The sequence below is a fragment of the Rutidosis leptorrhynchoides genome, chromosome 4 (genome assembly GCF_046630445.1).
Source record: "Rutidosis leptorrhynchoides isolate AG116_Rl617_1_P2 chromosome 4, CSIRO_AGI_Rlap_v1, whole genome shotgun sequence".
Classification (NCBI taxonomy): Eukaryota; Viridiplantae; Streptophyta; class Magnoliopsida; order Asterales; family Asteraceae; genus Rutidosis; species Rutidosis leptorrhynchoides.
In genome coordinates this window covers 231,943,831-231,957,412 of record NC_092336.1, presented here as the reverse complement: position 1 = coordinate 231,957,412, position 13,582 = coordinate 231,943,831, and positions in this window count along the sequence as shown.

Genomic DNA, 13,582 nt, shown 5'->3' with positions numbered 1-13,582 from the left:
TCTAGACAATTGAAGATTCACGAGCAAAATTATACGACGCATGATTTGGAATTAGGCGCGGTTGTTTTTGCATTAAAGACTTGGAGGCACTACTTATATGGGGTCAAAAGTATTATATATACCGACCACAAAAGTCTTCAACACATATTTAATCAGAAACAACTGAATATGAGGCAGCGTAGGTGGATTGAATTGTTGAATGATTACGACTTTGAGATTCGTTACCACCCGGGGAAGGCAAATGTGGTAGCCGACGCCTTGAGCAGAAAGGACAGAGAACCCATTCGAGTAAAATCTATGAATATAATGATTCACACTAACCTTACTACTCAAATAAAGGAGGTGCAACAAGGAGTTTTAAAAGAGGGAAATTTAAAGGATGAAATACCCAAAGGATCGAAGAAGCATCTTAATATTCGGGAAGACGAAACCCGGTATAGGGCTGAAAGAATTTGGGTACTAAAATTTGGAGATATGAGAGAAATGGTACTTATAGAAGCTCATAAAACCAGATACTCAATACATCCTGGAACGGGGAAGATGTACAAGGATCTTAAGAAACTTTTTTGGTGGCCAGGTATGAAAGCCGATATTGCTAAATATGTAGGAGAATGTTTGACGTGTTCTAAGGTCAAAGCTGAACATCAGAAACCATCAGGTCTACTACAACAACCTGAAATCCCGGAATGGAAATGGGAAAACATTACCATGGATTTCATTACTAAATTTCCAAGGACTGCAAGTGGTTATGATACTATTTGGGTAATAGTTGATCGTCTCACCAAGTCAGCACACTTCCTGCCAATAAGAGAAGATGACAAGATGGAGAAGTTAGCACGACTGTATTTGAAGGAAGTCGTCTCCAGACATGGAATACCAATCTCTATTATCTCTGATAGGGATGGCAGATTTATTTCAAGATTCTGGCAGACATTACAGCAAGCATTGGGAAATCGTCTAGACATGAGTACTGCCTATCATCCACAAACTGATGGGCAGAGCGAAAGGACGAAACAAATGCTTGAAGACATGCTACGAGCTTGTGTTATTGATTTCGGAAACAGTTGGGATCGACATCTACCGTTAGCAGAATTTTCCTACAACAACAGCTACCATTCAAGCATTGAGATGGCGCCGTTTGAAGCACTTTATGGTAGAAAGTGCAGGTCTTCAATTTTTTGGAGTGAAGTGGGGGATAGACAGATTACGGGTCCGGAGATAATACAAGAAACTACCGAGAAAATTATCCAAATTCAACAAAGATTGAAAACCGCCCAGAGTCGACAAAAGAGCTACGCGGACAGTAAAAGAAAAGATATAGAGTTTGAAATTGGAGAAAAGGTCATTCTTAAGGTTTCACCTTGGAAAGGCGTTGTTCGATTTGGTAAACGGGGGAACTTAATCCAAGGTACATTGGACCATTCAAGATTATAGATCGTGTCGGACCAGTAGCTTACCAACTGGAGCTACCTCAACAACTCGCGGCTGTAGATAACACTTTCCACGTCTCAAATTTGAAGAAATTTTTTGCTAAAGAAGATCTCACAATTCCGTTGGACGAAATCCAAATCAATGAAAAACTTCAATTCATTGAAGAACCCGTCGAAATAATGGATCGTGAGGTTAAGAGACTTAAACAAAATAAGATACCCATTGTTAAGGTTCGATGGAATGCTCGTAGTGGATCCGAGTTCAGCTGGGAGCGTGAAGATCAGATGAAGAAGAAATACCCGCATTTATTTCCAGAAGATACGTCAACACCTCCAACTGCTTAAAATTTCGGAACGAAATTTATTTAACGGGTAGGTACTGTAGTGACCAGAACTTTTCCATGTTTATATATATATTCAATGAAATTGTTATATACATGATTAAGTGTTTCCAACATGTTAAGCAATCAAACTTGTTAAGACTTGATTAATTGAAATAGGTTTCATATAGACAATTGACCACCCAAGTTGACCGGTGATTCACGAACGTTAAAACTTGTAAAAACTATACGATGACATATATATGGTTATATATATAGTTAAAATGATTTTATTATAAGTATGTATCTCATTAGGTATTTTAACAATGAGTTATATACATAAAAATGAGACTATTAATTTAAGAAACTCGAAAACGATATATATAACGATTATCGTTATAACAACGTCTTACTAGGTACATATGAATCATATTAAGATATTGATACACTTGGTTAATTATGTTAAATGATAATTAAATATATTATTAAGTGTATTAACAATGAAATACATATGTAAAAATAAGACTACTAACTTAATGATTTCGAAACGAGACATATATGTAACGATTATCGTTGTAACGACATTTAACTGTATATATATCATACTAAGATATATTATATATCATAATATCATGATAATATAACAATTTAACATCTCATTTGTTATAATAAACAATGGGTTAACAACATTCAACAAGATCGTTAACCTAAAGGTTTCAAAACAACATTTACATGTAACGACTAACGATGACTTAACGACTCAGTTAAAATGTATATACATGTAGTGTTTTAATATGTATTCATACACTTTTGAAAGACTTCAAGACACTTATCAAAATACTTCTACTTAACAAAAATTCTTACAATTACATCCTCGTTCAGTTTCATCAACAATTCTACTCGTATGCACCCGTATTCGTACTCGTACAATACACAGCTTTTAGATGTATGTACTATTGGTATATACACTCTAATGATCAGCTCTTAGCAGCCCATGTGAGTCACCTAACACATGTGGGAACCATCATTTGGCAACTAGCATGAAATATCTCATAAAATTACAAAAATATGAGTAATCATTCATGACTTATTTACATGAAAACAAAATTACATATTCTTTATATCTAATCCATACACCAACGACCAAAAACACCTACAAACACTTTCATTCTTCAATTTTCTTCATCTAATTAATCTCTCTCAAATTCTATCTTCAAGTTCTAAGTGTTCTTCATAAATTCCAAAAGTTCTAGTTTCATAAAATCAAGAATACTTCCAAGATTGCAAGTTTACTTCCAAGTTTTCTAAATCCATTCCAAGTAATCATCCAAGATCAAGAAACCTTTGTTAATTACAGTAGGTTATCTTTCTAATACAAGGTAATAATCATATTCAAACTTTAATTCAATTTCTATAACTATAACAAACTTATTTCGAGTAGAAATCTTACTTGAAATTGTTTTCGTGTCATGATTCTGCTTCAAGAACTTTCAAGACATCCAAGGATCCTTTGAAGCTAGATCTATTTTTTCTCATTTCCAGTAGGTTTATTCAAGGAACTTGAGGTAGTAATGATGTTCATAACATCATTCGATTCATACATATAAAGCTATCTTATTCGAAGGTTTAAACTTGTAATCACTAGAACATAGTTTAGTTAATTCTAAACTTGTTCGCAAATAAAAGTTAATCCTTCTAAATTGACTTTTAAAATCAACTAAACACATGTTCTATATCTATATGATATGCTAACTTAATAATTTAAAACCTGGAAACACGAAAAACACCGTAAAACCGGATTTACGCCGTCGTAGTAACACCGCGGGCTGTTTTGGGTTAGTTAATTAAAAACTATGATAAACTTTGATTTAAAATTTGTTATTATGGGAAAATGATTTTTATTATGAACATGAAACTATATCCAAAAATTATGGTTAAACTCAAAGTGGAAGTATGTTTTCTAAAATGGTCATCTAGACGTCGTTCTTTCGACTTAAATGACTACCTTTACAAAAACGACTTGTAACTTATTTTTCCGACTATAAACCGATACTTTTTCTGTTTAGATTCATAAAATAGAGTTCAATATGAAACCATAGCAATTTGATTCACTCAAAACGGATTTAAAATGAAGAAGTTATGGGTAAAACAAGATTGGATAATTTTTCTCATTTTAGCTACGTGAAAATTGGTAACAAATCTATTCCAACCATAACTTAATCAACTTGTATTGTATATTATGTAATCTTGAGATACCATAGACACGTATACAATGTTTCGACCTATCATGTCGACACATCTATATATATTTCGGAACAACCATAGACACTCTATATGTGAATGTTAGAGCTAGCTATACAGGGTTGAGGTTGATTCCAAAATATATATAGTTTGAATTGTGATCAATACTGAGATACGTATACACTGGGTCGTGGAATGATTCAAGATAATATTTATCGATTTATTTCTGTACATCTAACTGTGGACAACTAGTTGTAGGTTACTAACGAGGACAGCTGACTTAATAAACTTAAAACATCAAAATGTATTAAAAGTTTTGTAAATATATTTTGAACATACTTTGATATATATATATATATATATATATATATATATATATTGTTATAGGTTTGTGAATCAACCAGTGGCCAAGTCTTACTTCCCGACGAAGTAAAAAATCTGTGAAAGTGAGTTATAGTCTCACTTTTAAAATCTAATATTTTTGGGATGAGAATACATGCAGGTTTTATAAATGATTTACAAAATAGACACAAGTACGTGAAACTACATTCTATGGTTGAATTATCGAAATCGAATATGCCCCTTTTTATTAAGTCTGGTAATCTAAGAATTAGGGAATAGACACCCTAATTGACGCGAATCCTAAAGATAGATCTATTGGGCCTAACAAACCCCATCTAAATTACCGGATACTTTAGTACTTCGAAATTTATATCATATCCGAAGGGTGTCCCGGAATGATGGGGATATTCTTATATATGCATCTTGTTAATGTCGGTTACCAGGTGTTCACCATATGAATGATTTTGTATCTCTATGTATGGGATGTGTATTGAAATATGAAATCTTGTGGTCTATTGTTACGATTTGATATATATAGGTTAAACCTATAACTCACCAACATTTTTGTTGACGTTTAAAGCATGTTTATTCTCAGGTGAATACTAAGAGCTTCTGCTGTTGCATACTAAAATAAGGACAAGATTTGGAGTCCATGTTTGTATGATATTGTGTAAAAACTGCATTCAAGAAACTGATTTCGATGTAACATATTTGTATTGTAAACCATTATGTAATGGTCGTGTGTAAACAGGATATTTTAGATTATCATTATTTGATAATCTACGTAAAGCTTTTTAAACCTTTATTTATGAAATAAAGGTTATGGTTTGTTTTAAAAATGAATGCAGTCTTTGAAAAATGTCTCATATAGAGGTCAAAACCTCGCAACAAAATCAATTAATATGGAACGTTTTTAATCAATAAGAACAGGACATTTCAGTAGAGTGATCATCCAACCTCAAGAAATCTTTCTTATTTACAGTAAGATATCTTTCTAATACAAGGTAATACTCATATTCAAACTTTGATTCAATTTCTATAACTATAACAATCTTATTTCGAGTGGAAATCTTACTTGAACTTGTTTTCGTGTCATGATTCTGCTTCAAGAACTTTCAAGCCATCCAAGGATCCTTTGAAGCTAGATCCATTTTTCTCATTTCCAGTAGCTTTATCTAGAAAACTTTAGGTAGTAATGATGTTCATAACATCATTCGATTCATACATATAAAGCTATCTTATTCGAAGGTTTAAACTTGTAATCACTAGAACATAGTTTAGTTAATTCTAAACTTGTTCTCAAACAAAAGTTAATCCTTCTAACTTGACTTTTAAAATCAACTAAACACATGTTCTATATCTATATGATATGCTAACTTAATGATTTAAAACCTGGAAACACGAAGAACACTGTAAAACCGGACATACGCCGTCGTAGTAACACCGCGGGCTGTTTTGGGTTAGTTAATTAAAAACTATGATAAACTTTGATTTAAAAGTTCTTCTTCTGGGAAAATGATTTTTCTTATGAACATGAAACTATATCCAAAAATCATGATTAAACTCAAAGTGGAAGTATGTTTTCTAAAATGGTCATCTAGACGTCGTTCTTTCGACTGAAATGACTACCTTTACAAAAATGACTTGTAACTTATATTTCTGACTATAAACCTATACTTTTATATTTAGATTCATAAAATAGAGTTCAATATGAAACCATAGCAATTTGATTCACTCAAAACGGATTTAAAATGAAGAAGTTATGGGTAAAACAAGATTGGATAATTTTTCTTGTTGTAGCAACGTGAAAATTGGTAACAAATCTATATTAATCATATCCTAGCTAACTTATATTGTATTATACATGTATTCTAATATATTATGTAATCTTGGAATACCATAGACAAGTATGCAAATGTTTTGACATATCATATCGACCCTTGTATATATATTATTTGGAACAACCATAGACACTCTATATGCAGTAATGTGGGAGTTAGCTATACAGGGTTGAGGTTGATTCCAAAAATATATATACTTTGAGTTGTGATCTATCCTGAGACGTGTATACACTGGTTCGTGGATTGATTCAAGATAATATATATCAATTTTTTTCTGTACATCTAACGTTGGACAACTAGTTGTAGGTTACTAACGAGGACAGCTGACTTAATAAACTTAAAACATCAAAATGTATTAAAAGTGTTGTAAATATATTTTGAATATACTTTGATATATATGTACATATTTGTTATAGGTTCGTGAATTGACCAGTGGCCAAGTCTTACTTCCCGACAAAGTAAAAATCTGTGAAAGTGAGTTATAGTCCCACTTTTAAAATCTAATATTTTTGGGATGAGAATACATGCAGGTTTTATAAATGATTTACAAAATAGATACAAGTACGTGAAACTACATTCTATGGTTGAATTATCGAAATCGAATATGCCCCTTTTTATTAAGTCTGGTAATCTAAGAATTAGGGAACAGACACCCTAATTGACGCGAATCCTAAAGATAGATCTATTGGGCCTAACAAACCCCATCCAAAGTACCGAATGCTTTAGTACTTCGAAATTTATATCATATCCGAAGGGTGTCCCGGAATGATGGGGATATTCTTATATATGCATCTTGTTAATGTCGGTTACCAGGTGTTCACCATATGAATGATTTTTTATCTCTATGTATGGGATGTGTATTGAAATATGAAATCTTGTGGTCTATTGTTACGATTTGAGATATATATATATAGGTTAAACCTATAACTCACCAACATTTTTGTTGAAGTTTAAAGCATTTAAGAAATAAGGACAAGATTTGGAGTCCATGTTTGTATGATATTGTGTAAAAACTGCATTTAAGAAACATATGTCGATGTAATATATTTCTATTGTAAACCATTATGTAATGGTCGTGTGTAAACAGTATATTTTAGATTATCGTTATTTGATCATCTACGTAATGCTTTTGAAACCTTTATTGATAAAATAAAGGTTATGGTTGTTTTAAAAATGAATGCAGTCTTTGAAAAACGTCTCATATAGAGGTCAAAACCTCGCAACGAAATCAATTAATATGGAACGTTTATAATCAATATAAACGGGACATTTCACGTGTGACCTTTGAAAAATCCTTAATGAAGCGTCGGTAGAAACCGGCATGTCCTAGGAAACTCCTTACCGCTCTTAATGTGGTAGGTTCTGGAAGCTTAGTAATGGTCTCCTGCTTTTGAAATCTTATGTCCTAAAACTGTCCCTTCTTTTACCATGAAGTGACATTTTTCCCAATTCAGAACTAAATTTGACTCTTCACACCAGGTGAGCATCTTGTCAAGGTTTGAAAGCCATGAATCAAAGGTACTACCAAAGACTGAGAAGTCGTCCATGAAGACTTCTATACAACATTCAATCATGTCGTGGAATATTGCTACCATGCATCGCTGGAATGTAGCTGGTGCATTGTATAACCCAAAGGGCATACGTCGATAAGCAAATGTTCCATAAGGACAGATAAATGTTGTTTTCTCTTGGTCCTTTGGATCGAGGGGAATTTGAAAGTAGCTGGAAAAACCGTCAAGGAAACAGTAGTATTCATTTCCTGATAGACGTTCCAATATTTGATCGATGAAAGGTAATGGAAAATGATCCTTCCGGGTTGCATCGTTTAGTTTACGATAATCTATGCAAACCCTTCAACTGGTGACTTCTCGAGTTGGAATAAGCTCATTATTCTCATTTTGAATTACGGTTGTCCCTCCCTTTTTGGGTACCACTTGAACAGGACTAACCCATGGCGAATCAGAGATAGGATAGATCAGACCGGCATCCAGAAGTTTGATTACTTCTTTCTTGATGACTTATTGAATCATAGGGTTGACCCTTCTTTGCCTCTGAACTGAAGGTTTGAAATCATCTTTCATGAAGATCTTATGGGTGCAATATTTGGGGCTGATCCCTTTGATGTCGGAGATCTTCTACATAATTGCCTTCTTATGTGATTTCAAAACTTGAATCAATTTCGCCTTCTCTTGTGGTGTGAGGTCTTTCGATATGATCAGAGGGAGTTGCGATTCTCCTTCTAAGAATGCATACTCCAGATTGTCGGGTAACTTCTTCAATTCCAATTCCGGAGGTTCCTCGATAGATGGCTTCATCCTAGCTATCTCCTTTCGGTCTAACGAGTCGTACTTCTCCTGGAATTCTAATTTTTCAGTAGCGGTCACTGATGCTATCTGTTCTTCATTTCTGGAAATCATCCTTCTTAATGCTTCCTCTTCAGAAATGTCTTCTTTAGTTTCGAAGGTAGGTTCGGGAAACTCCTCACAGTCTTCCCTTGACTGGGGTTCCTGATATACCGGAATGAAATCTGTTTCTTCATTCGGTCTTCTCCTTAATAGAGGTAAAGGAATGCCTTGTCCTAGTGGTGCTATTTGAATAGTATTGCCAAGAAAGTTACTTTCGGAGAGGGGAGATGAGTGGGACCTTTGTGTCTTCCTCAATATCCATAATGACGAAATCAACGGGAAACGCGAACTTATCCACTCTAACTAGGACATCCTCAGCTATTCCCCGAGGAATTTTAACTGATCTGTTCGCGAGTTGGATAGTCATTCTGGTTGGCCTTAAGTCATTTAATCCTAGCTTCTTGAATAATGAATAGGGCATTAGGCTTACACTGGCTCCTAAGTCTGCTAACGCATTGCTAATTTGGACATCTTGCAGGTAGCAAGGTACCGTAAATCTTCCTGTATCTCCTAAGTTAGGGGGAATTCCATCTTGTAACACTAACGAGCATTCTTCACTTAAGGGAAAGCTAACTATCTCTCTTAATCTCTCTTTATTTGAAAGAAGTTCTTTGAAAAATTTAGCGCAGTTTGGCATCTCTACTAAAGCATCTACTAGTCGTACATTCAAATGTAAATTCTTAATAATATCCCAATACTTAGCGAATTGCGCTTCTTGTTTTTCCTTCCTAAGCCTACCTGGGAAAGGTATGCGGGCGCGCGGAATAATTTCCGGGGCCTTAGGAGAGATAGGTTCCGGTGGATTAATGACTGGGTCAATTGGCACAGGTTCCTTATCAGAAAAATCTTGTATGGGTATATTAACAGTTGTTTCCTTCCCTCCTCTAGTAATTACTAGAGCATCAAACTCACTACACTCTATATCAATTTTAGTGGTTAATCGTTTTAGCGTAAGTTGAAAATTTGTGATTAATTATTCAAAAGTCTTTATCAAAGTGTCGAACTTGTTCTAGCATTCTATGACTTGAAGGTTTATCATATATTGCTTTTTCATAAATTCAACTAAAATTTCCTTAGAGTGGAGAGTGGGTTTGTGCAACAGGAAGATTGTATTATGATCCGAGCTATTTTGCTGTTTTTGTGCCCATCTAGGGTAAGGATACCTTAGATTGGTTCTAGTAGCATCGGAGTTTTTAGGAATTTGTAAACTTTGAAGAGTGAGGGTGAGATCTTGTAACCTGGTTTTTAGCATTTTTAGCGTATGAGCGAAGACGTCATCCTTCTCAGCAGCTTCATTTTTCCAATCTTCCTGTTGTGCAGCTATTGCGTCCAAGAGATTCCATGCTTCATCTGCTGTTCGGGACATGAAATTGCCTTGCGAGGCCATGTCTAGGAGAGATTTATTATCCTTGGTCAAACCATTGTAAAGCGTACAGATTATGTCTGCCCGACTTAACAAATGATTCGGACATCTTTTAAGCATCATCTTTACTCTATTCCATGCTAGACACAATGACTCATTTTCTTTTTGAGAAAAGTTTTTGATGTCATTTCTTAAACGGGTTTGCAGGGAGGGTGGATAAAATTTGTTTAGAAATTTAGTGGCTAAATCCTCCCATGTATGGATTGAATTCGGGTTAAGTTCGTCAAATCATGCTGAAGCGTGTGCAGAAAGTGAATATTGAAAAAGATGAAGTTTTAAAATGTTTTTCTCGTTTGCTTCCTTCTTAAAAGAGTCAAACAGACTGATAAATTTTTTTACATGAAAGTTTGGATCGTCAGTCGGTAATCCTTGAAATTTACAGATCATACTGACTAGTTTAATCATGTGTGAACTGATTTCAGGAATTCTTTCTGTTCCTAAGGTGATTGGTCCTCATCTTTCCTCTAAGCATGGCTTATGCATAGAAGCAAGGGTGTCTTGTTGTTCCATTTTTTTTTAGATTTTCTATTTAAAAAGACTTAAAAGTAACTTTTAGAAAATATTAATTTACTAAAAGGATCGATAATTTAATAAAAACAATTATTATTGAAATTCAACCGCTAACCAGATCGGATATCTTAACTGATAGGACTTCTCACAGATTACTTGTATCGAGGTGGCCAGGCCGACTACGGAGAGGCAGGATCCTTTTGGTTCCAATATAATTGGAGACTGTTCGAAAAATCCAACAACCAAGTCCGTGTGTAATTGTCTTTCTTAGACACCACCAAACAATACTTTGTCTGTTTAAAATCTTTCTCGATCAAAATATTCGATCCCCGGCAGCGGCGCCAAGAAGAGCATTGATATGCCACTAACGGACGGTTTTATTTGTACGGTGTCGTTAGGTCACAGGATGTCCGATTCGGTAGCACACAGTGTCTTTTTTATTTATATTTTGCGGGGCCTAAATTTACTTTTACTTTCTAAGGTATAGAAGGTGTAAGTTAACCCAGTGTCGTATTTTTATGCTGATTAACGAATTGAAGATCAAGTGGATAATTATCTTTTAGTTAAATTACCTAGATAAAAGATAGTAGTTGATTTTAGCTAAAGGTCCTAAATGCAGAAAAGTAAATAAAGTGGAAGGATATTCGGAGTATGCAGATCAGGGAAATGTTGACCAAGATATCAGTGTTGGGTTAGGGAAAGGTAATTATGCTTATGTTAAGACTATGCTTGGAATGATGTAGATCTGGTTGGATGAGCCAATTACACAGACCTACTTATCTCTGAACTCTCGGAGTTCTCTTTGAGCAGTGAGAAGTATGTCACTTGGTCGTATAACTGAAGTGTAACAATACCTCAGAGGTTATCCTCAGTAGAGTACTAGGTTTATTAGTGGGTTAAGCTCTAATCCTAAACCTCGTTATCAGTTTAGATAACTGAATAACAATGTGCCGTGTTCATTGAACACTGGTCACAAACGAAAGGAACCTGTCGGTTTAAGTTGGCAAAACCTTAAATGAAAACTAACAACCATTCCATCATACTAATGAGATCACAACAATTTAAACATTATACAGCATCACAGTTAATATACTGATAGTAAAGCAGATTGAAACCTAATGAATACCTAAACAGTTGATATGACTAAGACCTAAGGCAACAATCAAACAAGAACATGAAATAGGCTTGGGTCATACAGTAAAGGTACTAACTAGATCTTAACAGCTCCTAAGAGGTCTCTTTGGAACAGTCAATAGGCATACTAGGTCATTCATGTCTCAATTCCTAAGTTCCGTGTCCTAAAAGTGCAATAGATGCCTCTCGGGAACTCCGGCCATACCGAGTTCATAGAATCTTCAGATACAGTATTAACCAGGGGTCTTAATCCTATGAAGTAGCTAATTCCATATAGGTGGACAAGTCTTGATCACAACCTAGGTTGGTTAATCCTTAAGATGCTAGCATACAAATCTATCAGACTTCCTAGTTCAGTATTATAACAGTAATCGTACTAAATTAACATAATTACGCTAACCCAAACTTCCATCATGGCAACATACAGATTAATTAAGCTATCATGGAAATATCAGAACGCATTATTAAACATAAAAAGTAAGAACACATGTTTAATACAAAAGACAAGCGTTTCAGATAAAAACCTGAAAAGGCCGAATAAATCTACCCAAGATCGCAGGGACTCGCCGGGATATCCTCCGGAAAATAAAAGCTAAGCTAACTACTACTTAAACTAACTAAAAGATTGAAAATATAAAATGAATTGCAAATTGAGTGTGTGTTGGAATGCATGGAGAGAGCCCTTTAAATAGACTAGGTTTTTGCCTGCAAACGGCTGGCAACCCGTATGGCAACCCGTTTGGTGAGCCGTATTTGGCAAGCCGTTTGCCAGGCAATCCGTTTCTCGAGGCCGTTTGCTGGACCGTTTGGCAAGCCGTTTCCCATACTGACAACCCGTATGGCAACCCGTATGGTGAACCGTTTTTGGTGTCTGGTCAGTCTGATTCACTGGATCGTAACTTGATTTCTTGTCTTTCACCGTTTTCGCTCTAGAATCTTCGTTTTAGCTCCGTTTTACTTGATTCTTTTTGCATCGCCTTCGTAATTACTTAATCTACAAAATCAATCAAAAAAGCGATAATTTTTCTGACAAAGTTTTAATCTTTATTGTTCTAGGGCTTAATTTAGGGGGTAAAAATGTGACTTTTTGCCCGATATCAAGTTTCTCCTGTGCTTTTCTTGAAAGTAGTGCGATGTGCCCACAACACATTGGGCAATTCATCCACCCAACCAGTTCGCTTTTCGCATAACCTCTTTTTAATACCGCTCACAATGTCGCGGTTGGTTACTTCACATAAGCCATTAGCCTGTGGATGCGCCACTGATGTAAACTTTTGGATTATATTTAAATTAGTGCACCATGTTTTAAAAGGATCTTTCGCTATTTGGGCACCATTATCGCTAACCAATTCACGTGGAATACCAAATCTGCAAACAATATACTCCCACACAAAATTACGCACCTTCACTCAAGTGATAGTGCGAACCGCCTTAGCTTCAACCTATTTTGTAAAATAGTCAATTACCACAATTAGGAATTTAACATTGCCAGGTCCTGCGGGAAATGGTCCTACAATGTCAATAGCCCACTTGTGAAATGGCCATGGCAAATTAACAGGAATCATATCATGCCTTGGCATCCGATTATGCGGAGCATGCCTTTGGCAGCTTTTGCAACGCTTAACAATCTTTGCAACATCGCGATATAGGGATGGCCAAAAGTTAACCCATCCGCATAATTTTCGCCACAATAGTTTTATAGCCTGAATGCAATGCGCAAGAACCGTTATGCACTTCATCAATTATCATTTCTGCTTCAATTGGGCCCACACATCGCATCATTGGACCGCAATATGACTTACGATACAAAATGTCATTTTGAATGATATACATTGGTGCTCTCTCTCTCTGACTAAACGAGCTTCGCGCTGATCACTTGGCAAAACATTATTGCGGATATATTGCAAGATTGGTTCCATCCAATTTGGCTGTTCTT